Genomic DNA, 17,744 nt, shown 5'->3' with positions numbered 1-17,744 from the left:
TTGCACAAAGGTAAAACAAAGTATCTTTCATGGTTATTAGATTCACGAAACCATTCTACTAAAGTCTCAAAACCTGTTGAATAACGCAGGTTTTACCAAGTGGGCAACTATACCACGAACACTCAACTACACAAAATGTTCTCATGAGAACGAGGCCACGAAGGTTGGTCTGTATTATTTTTCTTAAGTAAAATTCAGCGTTGTTAACAAAAAAGTATTTACTTGTAATAATACATACTAGTTTGTTAATATTGTAGAGGGTTAATAATAACTGGAGATGTGGTACGTAATATTACGTAGTTTGGTGTAACGCCACCCGAATAGCGATGCTAGAACCCCTCGGGCGGCGGGCTTCGGGCTGCGGGCATCTTCAGTCAGTCGGGAACCGCGAAATTGGTTTGGTGCTAAGTTAGTGCGTAGTGCAATTTTTCGTTCATTATCATCATAATGGCACGTTATACAGCTTACGGTTGCAGAATTTGCCGCAGGGATTCTTCAAGCGAAAATGGGATAAAATTTCAAAGGTAAGCAAAGCCTCCGAAATTTTATATACACAATTTTGCACAAACAAGACAGTTGCCATGTTAACAGGAGGCACACTTTCTCTGTTTACTGTCGTATATTTTCAACATATTATTGTGGTAAATAAGTGCAGTGGCTGTTTCAGTTTTAACACTAGGTCATCATTGATCGTTCATAGTAGTATGAAGGCCTGTAGGTTATAAACTTTGTAAACAAGCCTCGTATTTTAAGATGTTACCGTGAGGCACGTAGGCTCGTGCTGTATTTTGTCAGTGATCAAGAATTCCGTGTAGTATGTAGGCCTGTAGCATATCATCTTTGACAGCCGTTTTAGATGCATAGGCATGTAAAGGCAGTGTTAGAGTTGTTGAACAAAAGGCATTTTAATCAACCACGGTTTCTCAAAGAAATTCCAAAACGTCACACTGAGGGTATTTCAGGACGAAGTAAACGAACCGTAGGTGGCAAATTTTAGTCAGAGTAAAATGGTTTAAAATGTTTTCATCAAACGATCTCAGATTGGTAATAGCAAGAAAATTAAATTTATTGACCTAGGCTATGCCTTCAAACTTATCACAAACTTATCACTTAATAAGATGTTATACTATTTAAACCTTAGGTAATTCTAAGACGGCTGTCCGCGGTGAGCTAGACTGTGGCAGTTGGCGTTTTTCTATGTTATTTTACTTGCTTTACAAGAATTTAAAGTAATATTTTGTCGCCCGGTTGTAACTAAACTGTGATTGACCTTTGAAGACTACACGACTTGAATTACCTAACGCAGGGTAGGTCTAAGCCGGCATTCCGTGGCAAGCCCGCCCCCCCCCCCACCTCCATAGCTAACACAGCAAAATTGTAACCAGTAAACACCTCTAGGCTACGTTATGTTGGTATTTTTATGGTTGTTTACTGGTTACCATTTTTGGAGTATTAGCTATGGAGGGGTGGGGGCTGTCGCGGAATGCTGGCTTTAGACCTACTCTGTGCTAGGCAATCTCCAGTGGCATAGTCTTCAAAGGTCAACACAGCTTAGTTACAGCCGACAAAATATTACTTTAAATTCTTGTAAAGCAAGTAAAATAACATAGAAAAACGTCAATTGCCATAGTCTAGCTCACCGCGGACAGCCGGTTTAGAATTACCAAACCTTATTCTAAGTACAACTTAATTTCAAATATATGAAAAAATGTGGTAAAAGGTATCGAATTGCCATGGTAAGGAAAAAATATCCTGTAAGAATGGTGACAACAAGGAAGAAAATCTTATTCAAGCAAACGCTAGACCTATGGCTATTGATAGAAACACCGTCTATTGATTCGGCAAGTAATTTTATTGTTTTATCCTTTTAAAAAACAATTTTATTCAAAATATGTAAAAATTACTTGTTTGTGGTAGCCTTTTTTTCAACACTTCAATCAAAGTATAGCCCCAATGCCTAAGAATGCAAAGAAAACAACTTTGCTAGCCTATTCTATGGTCGGATTGTTTACAAGACTGAGCATGGCAGGAAAATGTTACATTTGCTAATCGTGTTTACAAAACTCTAGCTAATCAGTAACCTCGGAAATACCAAACGAGCCAAAGATGCTGAACAAAACTCAGTTTGTTAAGCAAATGTGATATTGCCTTCAGTGTGATGCTATAGGCTATCTTGTTTGCTATTATAAATCCTTGGCGCAGGTAGGCCTGGAAGATACTCTTTGTGTTAAAATTCCATGTCTTAACAATAATAGTGATGCATGAGGGCAAAGCTGTGTGGATATATACAGTATTTGTCAGTGGTGTTGCTATGGGTAGTCCAGGTACCCCCAGTCAAATGCTTGGGCCCCCAGTTGGAATTCCCTTGGTAGCTAAACTTTAACCCATTGGTGGCCAAAAGCAGATATTCTTGCCATAGCGATCATGTCCTACGACGGTCCAAAGTGACTTTTAATCACAAAGTTTATAAAACGCCACACTACACTTGTGTTGTAGAATAATTACCATCGTTACCAGACGCTGATCATGACAATGTCTATTATCATCTCTACAGCGTATGTATATAGAGCTGAGAAATGAATGGATTTAGTTGTAGGTTTTCAACACAAATGGCATGTCTGTTTATATTTTAATCCAACTCAATGTTATCAGTTTATGTATGAAGTGATTGAAACCATAGTTACAATTTTGAATAAGTGCAATGCAATTTGCTGCTGCTGCTTGGAGTTAATTTCCAGGGAGAGGAGATGAAGAAGAGGGAATGGGATAGGTCAAAATTTTAAAGAGATTTTGGAGGGTCATAAGTCTCTTGTGTTATTGATGATATGCACTATTTTGATATATGTATGTATGACAAGGATGTAACTATACTATAGTTGAAAATTAAACCTTGATTATAGAAATTAGGCTAGTGTTGAATATAAGATTGTGTGGAAATTTACATTACAATATTAAATACATTTCATATAGTAAGAGTTGTAAATTAAATGAAACTTGAACTCTATAATTTCAAATACAGGTTTACTCATTACTAATACTATCATTCACATGGATATATACTTTTGAGAATAGTATATTTTACTAATTACAGAATTGGTACATTAGTTTTGTGTAATTTTCTTTGGCCCCAAAAATATTTTGGCCCCACCTAATACCCCCACTGATGGAATGCCAGCTAGCCTATGCCACTGATGTGTGTGTGTATGTATATATATATATATATATATATATATATATATATATATATATATATATATATATATATATATATATTATATATATATATATATTATATATTATTATATATTATATATATATATTATATATATATATTATATATATATATATATATATATATATATATATATATATATATATATATATATATATATATATATATATATATATATATATATATATATATATATATATATATATATATATATATATATATATATATATATATATATATATATATATATATATATATATATATATATATATATATATATATATATATATATATATATATATATATATATATATATATATATATATATATATATATATATATATATATATATATATATATATATATATTATTTATATATTTATATATATGTATATGTATATATGTATATATGTATGTATATATATATATATATGTATATATGTATATATGTATATGTATATATGTATATATATATATATATATATATATATATATATATATATATATATATATATATATATAAACAGTATAAACAGTTGTATGTATATATGTAGACATTATATATATATATATGTATACTGTATATATGTATATTCACATCAGTGTGAGGTGGACAGGAAACCAGTTAACTTAACATATTTCTTTATTTCCAACGTTTCGTAATAATTTGTTTATAACATCATCAGGGATCTGTTGAATAATGAATAAATTACTCAAAAAGTTACTTTAAAAGCTTTGAAAATCACAAGAAAAATAAAATTCACCAAATACAATACAGCTAAAAAATAAAGAACAAAAGACTGCTAACCATCCTTAGGTGGAGAGAGCAAAAGACAGAATGCTTTAGAGAGTTAACTCGGGTAAAGTTGAGTAGAGGAGGTTTGGTTATTTAACTGGGGGACTAGTTGTTTGATAAACAGTGATTTGAGTACAGTATAAGTAATTTGTGAGGATTTTCTGTTTGGCCTATTATGCTAAAATCATTTCTTTCAATATGAGTTTTACAAATTTTGGAATGAGCTCTGATACTAGAATGTTCTGGATTGGAGAGCCTACAACAGTGCGAAAGCTTATTCGCCGATGGGAGTCAATTCTGATCCAGAGTTACACTAAGTGTAACTTTGGGACATATGTCGGATCCGCGAGGAGGTTACTGAGGGTCAGAATCGATTTCCCGATTGTAACTCTGGGACACAGTCAGATCCACGAGGAGGTCACTGAGGGTCAGAATCGACTCCCACCGGGAAGAAGCCTTCGTACTGGTTGTAGGCTCTCCAATCCAGAACATTCTAATATCAGAGCTCATTCCAAAATTTGTAAAACTCATATTGAAAGAAATAATTTCAGCATAATAGGCCAAACAGCAAATCCTCATGAATTGCCTATACTCGAGTCACTGTTTATCAAAAACTAGTCCCCCAGTTAGATACCCAAACCTCCTCTACTCAACTTTACCTGAGTTAACTCTCTCTAAAGCATTCTGTCTTCTGCTCTCTCCAATAAGGTTTATTAGGAGTCTTTTTGTGCTGTGTTTTTTAGCTGTATTGTATTGGTGAATTTTATTTTTCTAATGATTTTTAAAGCTTTTACAGCAGCTTTTTGAGTAATTTATTCATTATTCAACAGATCCCTGATGATGTAATAAAGAAATTATTATGAAACTTTGGAAATAAAGAAATTTGTTAGAATTAACTGGTTTCCCTCGTCCACCATCACACTGATGTGTCTTGCTGGTCATCGCCTACCCTTGCTTTTGATATATACACACTTATATGTTTTCTTTTTATGGTTATCACCGCCAAATCACTAACTCTTAAGAACCTTATGTGGAAAATACCAGAGAGTAGGGGGTATAGGCAGGCCCACAAACCTAGGAGTGAGAGAAGAGTTTTAGCTATAACATTCTCAACCTCTTCAAGGGATGGGCTATTTGTGTCCCAAAGGAACACTTGGGGTAGGTAGCTGTTTCCCCTGTCTTAATCTAAAGATTCAATTACTCTCCCGCTGAGTTTTGTATCTTTTACTGGCCCGAGACCTCTTTCCTTGATCCGCAGGTATGCGCCGACCTTATAGCCCAAAGTAATGCCTCGAGCAACAGCCGAAGCCATATAAGTCGATGGTAGCCTCCATTTTGAGTTCAGTCGACTTTCAACCATGGGTAACCTCTGCCCAATTGAGCCCCCAACTTTGGGCTGTGAAACTAACATTTTTCTCACACTGGATTGATTGTGCTAGTCTGGATGCCACCGATAACTTGGATCACATTGCCATAAGGTTGTGTGTGCAAGCAATAACAGGAAGCAGTGAAGATTTTTTTGACTAATTTTTATCATCTCTGTCTCTCTCTCTCTTGCATTTCAACGCTCAAGTAATTCCTTATCTGTTTGACTTAAACAGTGACCTTGTTATATCAGTGTGTAATTCCTTGAACAGTGCAAAAATTAATACTTGCCCCTTGCTAAGAAGTGAGTAGAGTAAAGGAATTCCCTCCAGTTTTTGCATTAACTCATTTCTAGAGAGACTGTAATTTGGTGATAGTCTTATCTGGAATTGTCTCATTTCCAGGAGTGTTATCAGTGCAGTTACCTACATAGCCATGCCTTTGTGTTCCTGATTGCCTAAAGAAATCCGCCCACACTGAGGCTGATAGAAATTCATTGCCGATTCGACTTAGGGGCCACTTGCAAGTGGCCAGTATTCGTAAATTTGATGTGTTGTTCGCTCAGTAATTGCTGTTGTCCTATTTCCATTTGTTATTCTAGTGAGAGTGTAGAATTTTTCCCTGTTAATTTCACCCCGTTGTGTGTCTAACTAATAAACTAATGTTAAGAAACACACTTTCACTTCATGACCTTCTAACCTTCCATTAATTAATTATTTTTAAAACTATTCTGTTTGTGGGCTTACGAGGTGTTTTGTAAGGCTAAGATTGTTAATTTAAAGTAAAACACGCAGTCAACCCCAGTTGTAAACCATAAAATTGATATATTATGTGCATGATTTATAAATATTATTTAATGTGTGTTTCCTTGTGAAATCAGCATGCGCAATTTTATCACCTGGTGCCAAGTCCACTGTAATCCTTCAGCCTTTTCTGAATCAGTTAAAATGGAATAAAATGGTTTAGAACCAGAGTGTTTAATTTATTTTTGAATCAGTCAAGAACAACGAAAATTAGTGATTTAATGCTGGAATTTAATTTTTTCCAAAGACTATCCCTATTGAGTGAAGTATGAGAAATGTCACAAGTGTTTAAAATTTACGACTCTTGAGTGAAGACACTCCTTAAGAACTTTGACATTTGGTAGTGGAAAGCATTTCACCTTAAGTAGAGTTATGGTGGGGTTAGGATTTTTGCCCGTTCTAACTTCAGAAGCTAAATAGCAATCATTTGCAGGTGTTTCAATGGTACTAATTATCTTTTGAGAAGGTTCCTATAAAGCAGGAAGACAAGTACCTGGTTTTATTGAAAACACAGCATGACAACGGATTTGTTTTCTTGTAAAGAGAAATCAAATTTCTTCCAAAGTCTGAAACAAACTTTGATGTTGAAGAATTTCTTCAAAAAACAGGAGATGTCAAAAAAGACTGATCTTAATAATATTCTGAGTATATCATAACAAATATTTAACTACCCAGGCATTGCGGTAATCAAAAGTGGTTGGCTTGTAACAGTTTAAAATCAATATTTGATAAATGAATATTCTAATATCATTTGACCTTTGCCTTAGGTCGATTAATCACCAAAAACTGGATGTTCTACAGAGAACGTCAGAACTTTGCAATGCTTATTTCAAGATTTAGGGAAGTTATTTATACCAGGATTGGTACAATTCTAAAATTCATTTTTAGAACTGGAAGGGTATCCTTTTGTATCTCTGCATCAGCCTTTGTTAGGTGCCTTAAACTCCGGTTTAGATAACGGAAAGTGATTATCCTTTTATTAGTTAAATCAGTTCCTGTAATCTCTTCCTACATCACAATATGATTGCATGAAAACATTTGTTTTGTCTGAAGGAAAACAAAGTAAAGTGTAATTTTCCGGGGCAAAAGGGGTGTCCTGAGAGTCAATTGTGTCTTTTGAATAAATCATGACGTCCATTGTTGTTAAAAATGGAGGATCTCGATTTTTATGACAACAGATGTTTTACTGAAAACAAGTTCCCCTGGGACTACCAGAGTCTAGTCTAGACTTTTCTGCTGAGGAGGGTTTGGGTTGCACTGGGGCCGGTCCTCAACCTGAGGAGGATTAAGAAAAGATGCCACTTTCAAGTTCAGTATTTAGAGGTGAGTTCATCAATTTGCCATGAAGGGAAGTTTTTCAAGAGGAGGAAAGTCATTGTTATTTGTTTGTTTTGGGTTTTGTTAAGATTATAAGTGATATTTCCCATTAGGCGTGCCAGGGTTTCTCTTATATTCTCGGCCAAGTTTTTCAAATAAATTTTGAGAAATTTTTGCTCTGGGAAACTGCTACTTATCAGCTGACGAGGAGGGCTTGACGCAGCATGCATATAGATCTACATACATACTTACACACACACACACATTGCCACCTGTTATATATATATATAACTATCAGATATATATATATATATATATATATATATATAATAGGATTATATACGTATATATATATATAAAATATCTATATATATATATATATATATACCCTGATTTATATGCCATATATACTTTATTTACCTACATACATATACTGTATATATAATCAGGTTGTTACATCACCGTTACATTTTTAGATATTCACAAATAGCAGCCTGGCAGATCTCGTTTGGATGGGTGGGAAAGCCGAATGGCAGAGCATTCATCACTGAAGTCGTAGGTTGTTGCTGTCAGGGGGGGCATCCCAGGTGACGAACCTCTTATCAGTTATTACTCCCTTTCGAAGGGCAGTACTTCCCAGGCAGAGTGATTTGGATATACATCAGTTTGTACGTCACCTCGGGTCCATTGGTAAAAGAACTATGGAATTTCCTTATTGCAGAAACGATAGGTATCCCAGGTGGACCAAAATAATGAAAAGAAAAACAGCATATATAGATATATGAGTGTATATATTCATAGGGTACCATTATCATTTCTTTTCATATTCCCAACTGCTCACATTCTTTTCATTCACCCCTCTTCATTCGGTTCTTCAAACATAATAAGACCTCTCCTTCCCTTCAAGTCTGCTTGCTTTCTTGTGCTCATCCAGTCAATTCCCTTAATTCCCTTTCTCCCCTCATACACGCCCATTCCAATTTGCTTTTTCCTCTTCATGATTTCCATCCTCTCTTGTTTCCTCCCACTGTCTCGAGTCCACTCTCATTTGTAATCCTCGCGATAAATTTAGTTTTCTTGCTCCTCCGCCCAAACAGGTTGAGAGGGATTGAATGCTGAAGTCGGGGGATATACTTATAAAAATATATAAATTCCTCCCACTGGTAGTAGAGTCTTTACAACTCTGAACATGTTTCATGACAGCTTTGCTGCAGCTTATTCTGATATTAATTTTCTGAGTATATACCTCCCAGATATATGACCTTATAGTTATATGTAAACATTATTCTGTCTCCTGCTTGACTGTCGAGGAGCAGTGATATATTATCCTATTCAACAGTTATTCCAGGCTGTCTGTAGTAATTGCACTGTGTCAGAAATATCCTTTTGTACTCGACTAAATGCATTCTTTAGTGAACATAACGGACACAGAGGATTCACTGAGTTAGTTCATAAAACATACGTACTGCAATACTTACCTTATATAATTTTTTCTTTCCTGAAATAACCAGGTCACATGAAATCACATGTGTGTTAGCAGCCTGCTTGAAGGTATGATAATTTTTTTTCATTAATAAAGAACGTGCTTTCCCCATGTCTGCAGTACATTAAATCAACATGCAGCTGAAGTACTGGGAATAGTGCTACCTCTTGAGAAACCATATAATTTGCAGTGGTTTGTAATATTACCTAAGTTTCAGCTTTTCTGTAAAGTGTTATAATCTAAAACCTTAAAGGTGAGTTCGTGGACATTAGTCTTATAAAATATTACTGAAACAGTAAAGCTAAAAGAAAGGCCGTGCTAATCCGTTTGATGCAAAATTCATTTTAGGAAAGGGAACCGTTAAATAAAGAAAATATCCTATAGTTGATTAGGCATTAATTGACTGGTGTATCAAACTTGCGCTTGCAACATCAAAGGTCCTCGAGTCCGAAAGTGAATATTTGGAAAGGCTGAAGCCAAGAAAGGTATAAAGGAAAATCAGAAAGATAAACCTCCTACAGGTTACTTTTGACGAAAACTTTTAATGAACAATTGAGGTTCAGTTCTCCCTTCCTTTCCTAGAACTATTAAAAGTTATATAGTGATATCTTAAAAGGATTATATGGACCGTAGAAAATTATCGGGAAAATGGCCACACAAAAGTGAGTGGCGTTACTTGTACTCTCTCTCATGATTCTCTCTCTGAAAGACAATCTATATATGTAATATATGTAAATATTGGAATGAGATAGAGTTTTAGGAATTATTCGACCTAACCCTCTTCAAGGGTTTGCTTTTAATGTGTCCTCACAGGAATGCACCTGGGGTAGGTAGTTGTTCCCTCTGTCTAAACCAAATTTAATTAAGCTCACGCTGAGTTTTCCTCATTTACTGGCCGTGGACCTTTCCCTTAATCCACGGGTATGCGCCGATGACGCCGTTTGAAGGGACGCCTTTCTGTCAAACATTGAGGAAATAAGGGAGCCAGCACCCTTCATCCTCAGCTCAGTCTACTCTTAACCACGGGCTGCCCGATTGAATATCAAGCTGTCGGCTGGTAGAACTCACTTTCTCACACTTGACTCAGTTTGACTGATCAAGCCCATTACCATACACTGCCCAGTAGAACTTGCATCATGTCATCGGAGAATTGTGTGCGCAAGAAGCATCAGGAAGCAAATATGGAGTGTTATCAGGGTGGGTTACCCACGTAGCCGTTCCTCTGCGTTCCCAATTGCCTGAAGGATCCGCCCATACTGAGGTGGATAGAAATTCACTGCCGATAGGAATGGCTCCCTTGCAAGTGGCCAATTAAATGTACAACAAAAATGCATTATTTTTCCACTCAGTGAATTGTTGTGAGCCTTATCCATTTGTGTACTTTAGTGAGATTTGTTCATCATTACTGTTAAATCTACCATGTTGTGTGTGAATAAAACAGTGTTAAGAAACATATTTCACTTGGCAACCTTCCAACTTTTAATTATTCTTCCATTATTCTGTTTGTTGGCTTCAAGGGGTTTCCACAAGACTAAGATTTTAGGGTAAAGTAAGAGACGCAGTCAAGTTTGTAATCCATAACATTGACAACCATAGCAAGCATCTTCGAGTTGGTTAGTAAAGCCTCCTGCTAGCTAGACTTGTAGAATTGATGCAACCTGCAACATTAATCTTCCAAGGCAATTTGGAACCAGGAAAACGCGTGGTACTTATTAGAGCAAATTTTATTTCGAACATCTGAAAAGGAAAGTGTAAATCAGTGAATAATCAACCCATCTTTAAAACTAGTGATTAGGAACTCATTAATTTTGTTCAGAAATAATTCTAAAGTGAATCTCGGTCAGAGTAAAAATAATTCTCATGCATCTTAAGTTAGTGACTGCATAATTTATGCCCTGCAGACATATCTCGAGTGTAGGCCAGTTGTGCATCAGAGGGTTGTGTCTCATTTTATCGAGTTAGTGTTTCCTTGCCATTTGCATGCTGACACACCTTTGCATGAAATTAGCTAGCCATGATAGGTAGTAGTGAACCATTATCCAGGGAGTTTAGTACATGTAATTTGAGAGAAAAGTGTGCAATGTTTGGCCTTGGATTTTGTAATGACGAGCATAGAATATATCATGATAGGCAAATCTCCTGTTTTGCCCTCTGCTTTGCTGCATTAGACTTGTTCATTCTTCATCAGTCATAGAGGTTATCTGTTTTCAAGTATCATCAAAGTAACATCTGTTCGGACCTGACTGCACAGAAAAGACCAGTATACTTAAATCTGTGTTTCATATTAAAGGAGAATTTTGTTGTTTTGTTCTTTTGTGTGCATGCGAACATTTTTCATACATGCAGTTAGTAACCACTAGAACTCGCTCCATTGCGCACCAAAAACGTGTAACGATTTGGCCTAGAACCGTTGAAGACAGCCATCTTGGAGCAGCATTTAGCCATCAGATGCATCATGCGAGTGACCCTAAACTGTCATAACAAAGCAGCCAGCTTGGAATAACTGTCATCTGTCAAAGCATGCCACTGCGCTATCATTTCCTTCATAGTACGCACTGCTTTTATGTTTGCATAAGTTAATTGCCATCACTGTAATGGGAAGTCTTTTCACTTTAACATGAAAAGAACACGCACACTTATTATTATTACTGAGAGTGTAGTCATTCTTCATTAAAAAAAAAAAGCAAACTTCACGTGTCCTTTCTTACGCTACGTTCATTCATTGCAGTAGAGAGAATTTCAGTATCCTTAACTAATGTGGCATTCTTTTACCAAAGCTATGGGAAGCATGATTAGTTAACATTTGGCTATATATTACTTGATACAAATACAACTGTTGCCATACAATAATCAAGTCCTTTGGGTCAGCAAACTCAAATTTATGTGTCAGATATTAATCTCTGGAAGCATGTCTTATATTGCCATGAAGGTCCATTTCATTATTTTATCTGTTCTTCTTGAACTAAAACCTTTTTTCATGGCCCAGCTGTGTCTGTGCCTGTTAAGTATTTCTTGTGTTTTATATACACCAACTTATGCATGTGCCATCGTCCACAACATGCCACTTAATTGCTTTAAGCAATCAGCCCTGTGTGATTGGCTTGACTATTGGTCGCCTCATGTAAGCAACTAAACCATTCTTCGTGGAACCAATCTTTACTGTTCTTTGTAACAGTCCACCGTTCCTCGTGAACCATTCTGCACATTTTTGTGCCTTGCAAACCTATTAATTGCTCTAATGTGCCATCAAATCATGCAGTTCTTCAGAACTCAGTCACATCTGTGTGTAAATCTCATAGTGTGTTATATCTCTGTTCTTCAGAACCACTTGCACATTTAGTGCCGTGTCATTCACTATTACAAGGAGGCATTCCCATTCCAGCCACTTGTGTCACCATACCTAAGGGACACTTCCATTCCAGTGGAGCCAACAAAGCCCACTTTTATTTAGAATATGCTCTGCCTTTGCCCAGAGTGCCATTCCATTCCACAAAATTTTTGTGTGGTCATCCTACAGATTTGAACACATTTTGGGAATCAGACCCTGCTCTAAACATCAGCAAATGTCAGCTGCCAAGGAAATCAAAACCTTCATGGATGTAGGGAAAAGTATGACATTAAAGGCGACAGATCATTGACCGCTTTGGTCCAATGGGTTGCTAGGACAGAGAGTAGCGAATGGAAGCTAAAAAGTCAAAGAAGAAAGAAAGGGAGAAAATGAATTGCAGAGTTGCTGAGACAAGAACAGAAGGAGAAGCATACAGAAAGGGACAGCACCAAGAGAAAATGAAAGGGGGAAACTGCAGTATCTACAAAAAAGAAAAAGAAAAATGGGAACACCTGAAGAGAAAGAAAAGACCCCCCCTAAAGCGAAAGCAGAAAGAAGAAGAAAGGCAGACTTTTTGTAGCATGAACTCAGCGAAAATTTTGCAGGGGAGTTTTTTCCAAGGAGCTATCCTTGAAGGAAAAGAAAGGAAGCTGAAATAAAATGAGCCAAATAGGACAGAGCCATGGCACTGACCCAACATAGAGCCGAAACCCCCACCTCGGTCTCCGCTCCTTCCATTATCTCAAATATCAGCCACCTCATCCCAAAGTGGGATGATGCAGAGCCAGAAGCATGGCTGGACCAAGTAGAAGCCCTCTTCTCTGATTACAGTCTGACTAATACTGAGAGGACCATGATTCTCACAAAACACTGGCTGGAAAGGGGCAGGACACCTTAAATTTCTAGAGAAAATGGCAACAATGGAAATCTTGAAGTGGTCAGGAAGGCTGTAGCAATCACATATGAGATTACGCCTGAGCACTGGAGGCAAAGATGGCAAGGTCTTCCCAAGGAGATGGGTCAAACATGATCCAACTGGTTTTAAAAGACCTGAGCCTCGCGGCTGTGGGCCAGTGCTTTGGAGTGCAAAGTTCACGAGGGTATATTGAATCAAATGCAGCTTGAAACTTCCTCTATTATGCTCCCAGACCCTTGGCCCATATATATTTATTATTCACTGAGTGCTCCCGAATGGTGATGCATACAAGACCTACCACCCATCCTCCACCAACAGGCAAGGTGCATAGTTCCTCCTGACTCCACTGCCTTGGTGGTCTGATCAAGAAATGGTCCTTCTAATCCACCTGTATGTACTAATTGTCAAAAATAGGGCATCTAGAAGACCAGTGCAAAGCTAAAGTGGGAGTCATGTCAAAGCCCCCTCTGATCAGAACTTCCAGCCTGCTCACACCATAACCACTTCTAGTAGAGATTACAATAGGGTTTATTCTCCTGTATGTAAGAAATATGGGCATTCCTTGAATTTAAGGATTTTCATGAAAGAACACTACCACAACTATTGCTCTAGCAGCCACACTTTCACCCACTTTAGGACCCCAGCTGGGGCCCTATTTATGATGCACCTCTTCAAGGTGGTTATCATGCTCAACAGGTCTCAGCTTTTGAAGACACTGGCACTCAAATCTCCCTCATAAGACAAGACAAAGTACCCTATGGGGCTATTATTGAAGAAAACAAGGTTGTAACTGTTGACCACAAATTCATAGCTAATTGGAGGCTGACCTGTTTGTCCGATTGAGGGTCACTAGACCCCATAAAAGTAGGATTTATCCAGGTTCAGTTAAGTGAAAATCCTGGAGGCTATGACCTCTCTGTCAGAACAGGACCCCTTCAAGCCCTGTGATGGGCCTCCAGCCAGTCCTTCACCCTGCAAGTCTCCGATCAGGTGTCGATGTTTATTTTGGCCCTGCCATTGGGCTGCAACCAGATTCTGGTTCTAGTGCTCTGACCAGTCTGGTTGTTAACTGGGACGCCAGCACTCTTGATCCCAAGGCCGATGACTCCCTCTTCAAGTCCAGTACCTGAGCCTGCTTTAGTGCTAGTGCCATCCCATGATGCCCATCTCCTTCAGGAAATCCCAATCCAGCTGCCCCCTCCCATCTACTGGCATGGCACCGCTATCAGCGTCTGGCAGAGAGCCAGCCCAAAGTTCAGTAGGGTCTTTTCCGGATTTCCGTGACCTCAGCGGAAGTTCGTCTCCCGGCGCGGCCTCGCAACCTGTGCTTGAGTTGGTCCTTGTAACCTGTGAACCACTGACACCTCCACCCACCTCTCTGATGTCATCACAGTCCCCAGAAGACAAGACTGGTGGACGAATCTTTTAGAGAAGTCCTCTCTAACTTGGTCACCCACATGGATGCCATGCCACAGAAGCTAGTAGAACTAGTTGGCACCACTGCTGGCCCGGTTGTCGCAGCAGCTGAGGCAGTAGCCCACTCAGTGCCTGTTTCACTAGTCACTACAGGTCTAAGTCCCGAGGGCAAAATCTCAGAGGCCCTGATCCAACCTATCATCTTTGCCCAGGTTCCAGCTAGAGACCTGAGATCCAAAGAAGGAGAGAAGTAGAGGGCATAGAAGGTCCTGGTAACCTTACCAGAGTCACCGGGCTCTCATGGCACTCGTATCATATAGCTGTAAGTGCCTCATCTTAATAGGGCAATCGTATCCCCTGATCCAGAAAGGATGTTTAGGGTATTACATCTTGTTGCATTTTATTCCAGTTTGTAGCATGTATGATAGAGTAACACTCATGTGTATTTCAGTATCTTCATTCTGATATACTTGTATTATTAACATACTTCATATCCATGTACATTGTCATAGATTGAATAACTCCTTTTTAATTTAAATTATTCTCTGCACGTAGCTAGTTATTTAGGGCTGCATTAGCTTAGTTCTGTGTGAAATTCAGTTAGCTATTTTATGACCTAGAGTCAATAGCATCACCAAATCATTTTGTTCCACAGACAGTATCTTAAAATGAATGCAGACACCCCTTACGCTAGTGTTAGGGACATGAAGTTAAGTCAGCTAGCAGGCTCACCCCTCCTCAGGGGATAAATTAGAGCTATATCTTTTAGTCTTATTTCCAATTGCATGAGCAAGGACCCATTAGGGGGAAGTACTTGACCTAACTGATACCAGCGGCTTGCTAGTGCAGACCTTCACGCCCGAAAGGAGTAGAATGTCTGCTTAAAGGGGGAGCTTTTATGGTTATCGCCACCGGATCACTAACTCTTAAGAACCTTATGGGGAAAATACCAGAGAGTAGGGGGTACAGGCAGGCTCACAAGCCTAGGAGTGAGAGGAGAGTTTTAGCCATAACAGTCTCACCCTCTTCAAGGTATGGGCTTTACATGTCTCAAAGGAACACACTTTGGGTAGGTAGCTGTTCCCCTTGTCTTAATCTTCAGATTAAGTTACTCTCCCAGTGAGTTTTCCATCTTTTACTGGCCCGAGACCTCTTTCCGTAACCCTCAGGCATGTGCCGACCTTGAAGCCCGAAACAATGCCTCAAGCAACAACCGAATCCATAGAAGGCGATGGTAGCCTCAGTCTTGAGTTTAGTCGACTTTCAACCACGGGTAACCTCTGCCTGATTGAGCCCCAAACTTTGGGCTGTGGAACTCTCATTTTTCTCCTGCTGGATTGATTGTGCCATTCGGATGCCGCCGATAACATGGGTCACATTAACACAAGGTTGTGTGTGCAAGCAATAACAGGAAGTAGGAAGGTACGTGCCCTGGAAAGGAAATTGGTTGGCCAGTGACTTGTTTTTAGTCTCTCTCCCTCACATTTAACGCTCAAGTAATTCCTTATCTGTTTGACTTAAACAGCGACCTTGTTGTACCAGTGTGTAATTCCTTGAACAGTGCATAAAGTAATCCTCGCCCCTTGCTAGGAAGTGAGTAGAGTAAAAGAATTCCTTCCAGTTCTTGCATTAACTCATTTATAGAGAGACTGTAATTCGGTGATAACCTTATCTGGAATTGTTTAATTTCCAGGAGTGTTATCAGTGCAGTGGCGTACGTAGCAGTGCCTCTGTGTTCCAGATTGCCTGAAGAAATTCCCCCATACTGAGGCTGATAGAAATTCATTGCCGATTTGGCTTAGGGGCCACTTGCAAGTGTCCAGTATTTGTAAATTTGATGTGTTGCCATTCACTCAGTAATTGCTGTTGTGTCCTATTTCCATTTGTTATTTTAGTGAGAATGTCAAATAAATTTTTCCCTGTTAATTTTCAATTCCGTTGTGTATGTAAATAATAAACTAATGTTAAGAAACACTTTCACTTGCGACTTTTCAATTAGTAATTATTCTTTAATTATTCTGTTAGTGGGCTTACGCGGCATTTGCAAGGCTAAGATTATTAATTTAAAGGAAACTTACATAGTCAACCCCAATTACAATCATATATATATATATATATATATATATATATATATATATATATATTTATATATATATAAATATTTATATACGTATATATAAATATTTATATACTTATATGTATATATAAATATACTTATATATATTATATGTATAATATATATATATATATATATATATATATATATATATATATATATATATATATATATATATATATATATATATTATATATATAATTTATTTATATATAGAAACATAAGTGACTATATATTCCCTTTTAACAAAGAAAGAGAAAACCCTGATTTATGAGAAGTAAAAATTTTGCATAAAAGAATCACCTATTTTAATCGGAATATACATGAAAAACTGGAAAATCGAATATTTCATTAAATGTTTGTTCTAATAGTGAACGATCAGTAATGTAAAATATATAAAATATATGCCAATAAATAAATAACTGTATATTCTCCTTTAAAAAATGAAACCGAGATTTTTATCAGACGTGAAGAATGTATATATATATATATAGGAATATATATATATATATATATATATATATATATATATATATATATATATATATATACACATATATAATATATATGTATAAATATATATATACATATTTTAATCTGCCCGAGGTTACATGGTTGCCATGGAGATAGTCGCCCCTTGTCCTAATTACATAGATTATTGAAAAATACATCATCATTAAAACGTAAATGGGAAGATAAAGCTAGTGTCGTACAGTACGAAAGAAAAGGTGAAGTTTACAAAAACTTGAATATTGCACTGGTTGAAGGTTGGGTTTCCTTATCCAACACAATGTAGGCTCATGTAAATCTTAGAAATCAAGCTAGGAAATACGGAACATAGTCCAGTAGCACTACTAATGATAGTCATACTCATTATGCACAATTAACATTAAAACTATAATTATTCATTTTTCTTCGCCAGCTCGCTAAAAACTTCTGTGAATCATTTTAGTACTACCACCAAGACTGCAA

The 17,744-nt window shown here is 37.2% G+C and overlaps 1 long non-coding RNA gene across 1 annotated transcript in view; it reads left to right on the top strand.

Moving 5' to 3' along the window:
- Positions 1-343: 343 nt before the first annotated feature.
- LOC136840961 (uncharacterized) overlaps positions 344-17,744 on the top strand; it is a 170,184-nt gene continuing 152,783 nt past the window's right edge. Inside the window, exon 1 of the long non-coding RNA XR_010853803.1 lies at positions 344-524. This is a non-coding gene — a long non-coding RNA (uncharacterized lncRNA). The remainder of the gene's footprint in view (positions 525-17,744) is intronic.

Source organism: Macrobrachium rosenbergii, chromosome 8, assembly GCF_040412425.1.
Source record: "Macrobrachium rosenbergii isolate ZJJX-2024 chromosome 8, ASM4041242v1, whole genome shotgun sequence".
NCBI lineage: Eukaryota > Metazoa > Arthropoda > Malacostraca > Decapoda > Palaemonidae > Macrobrachium > Macrobrachium rosenbergii.
The sequence above is the reverse complement of the archived record's forward strand: the minus strand, read 5'-3'. Positions and strand labels throughout refer to the sequence as shown.